Below are 2131 nucleotides of genomic sequence, written 5' to 3' on the forward strand. Positions count from 1 at the left end.
TTCTCTTTGTGCATTTTTTAGATTAAGTTCAGGTGGGACAACCTCGACTTCGGTCCCGATTATACGTATGTATCTATGATCCAGGAGCAGCAGTGTGTGCTCACCGGCCCCTGCGTGCGGGCATGGTATTTGGGGGACCGAGGCATCACCGGAGTTAGTGACACCCACTGGACACCGGGTGAGATTCCCGTTTCTATGTTCGCGGTGCAGACTATGCCCCTATCGACCATTCATCAGGACCTGACCCGTCGGTTTGTTGGTAGAGCGGTGTGGATTCACGCCGGGGACCGTGAGCTTTACTTATATACTCTGCTGAGCGCGAGGGATGCCCCGGCGGCAGCAATGGAGGTGGATCCGGTGGCAGATGTATTTTCGAGGGAGGCTGTTGCGACAGTCTTTGGTCAGGAGGAGGTCCCGGTAAGTGGTTCCGCCCCCTTTCTCATTTTACCATTTCATTCATGAGATGTTTAGAGGTTTTTATTGTGTGTTTTTTTGCAGGAGGGATCCTGGAGGAGTGCCCATTTATCCGATTTCTTTGACGGCACTCGAGCTCAGACGCCTGTGTGCGAGCAGCCCTACTATGTCGGCGAGTCCTCCAGCGCTGCCCGACTAGAGAGATCATCCCTAGGTGTGCCCCTACCAGACTACGGGCGAGATTTTGCCACGATTTGTTATGACGAGTCCGGGGCAGCTTATGCGGGATTTGAGACAGCTCCTCCTATCTTCACCTCGAGGGTCCCATTTGATCCCTCAGACGCTTCTCTGACTACGAGAGAGACCTGTACAGATTATGTGGGACTGTCCGGTTACCTCCGAGACCGCCTCAGCTTGCGTTGTGCCGATCACCTGGTATGTATCCTTACTTTACTTTAGTGTAGTGGAATGTATGCATGATTTATGTTCTTGCCTATGCTGCTTCGTTTTTTCTCTTTTTTTTCACATCTGTTTTTCTTCTTTTTTTTCTTTTTTAGAGCGATCTTCACGCCCATGAGCGGAGACGGAGTGAGTCGGTGCGGGAGGCCGACGCCCGGGTCGGTCAGGTGTATCAGGAGAGAAATGACCACTGGTCAGGGATGATGCGACGGGAGACTGAGGGTCGCCTTGCCACCGAGGAGAGGGCGCGCGATGAGTCGATCGGACGCCTCGCTGCCGAGGAAAGAGCACGGGTCGCCGATGAGAGAGCACGAGTTGCTGATGAGCGAGCGCGAGCTGCCGAGGAGGCACTATCTGCGGAGCGGGCATCACACTTGAGAGATTTTGAGGACTATTGGGACTTCCCTCCGTATTAGGCTCGTTATGTATTGCTTTGTAGCTTTCATTATTGCTTTGTAGCTTTTATTGGAGTTTCCCCGCTGTATAGCTGATGTATAGGGAGTGGGGTGGATAGTAGGTAGGCTTTTTGTGAAAAGTAGGATAGGAAATGTATAACTCATGATTCATATTACCATTCATTCAGTAGATTATGATGATTCCAATCATTCTCGTCAAATATATTCATGACTTTATTTATTTATAAACAACAGAAATACTTAGTCTCTTATACATTGTTTTTGTAATTGCTCAAGTCATAACTATTGTTACCAGGACCCGCCTTTCGGTTTTTGGATCCCGGCGATTTTTCTTCTCTCCTTTTATTATCCCGGAATTTTTAAATGAGTGCCCTTTCGGGTTTTCACCCATTGGGATTTCCCTCGTTGTTGCATAGGTCGCCCTTTGTGGGTTTTCAACCTATCCAGGTTGGTAGGTTCGGAGAATTCCATGCCGTCCATTGTGGTTAACTTCACCGCTCCTTTGCTTAGTATCTTCTTCACGACGAATGGCCCTTCCCAGTTAGGCCTAAACTTCCCCCTTGGGTCGGTGTGCGTCACACGGAACTGTTTCAGCACCAAATCTCCTTCTTTGATAGGGCTGGTCTTTACTTTTTTATTGAAAGCCCGAGCCATTCTTCTCTGGTATAACTGTACATGGTAAAGCGCTTCCATCCTTTTTTCGTCAACTAGAGCCAACTGCTCACATCGCCTCTTCACCCATTCCGCCTCGGGAATTTCTACCTCCACTGCGATTCTCAACGATCACTTTCGATCTCAATCGGCAAGACCCGCTTCTGTTCCATACACCAAAGAGAATGGCG

This window comes from Euphorbia lathyris, chromosome 1 (genome assembly GCF_963576675.1).
Source record: "Euphorbia lathyris chromosome 1, ddEupLath1.1, whole genome shotgun sequence".
Taxonomy (NCBI): Eukaryota; Viridiplantae; Streptophyta; class Magnoliopsida; order Malpighiales; family Euphorbiaceae; genus Euphorbia; species Euphorbia lathyris.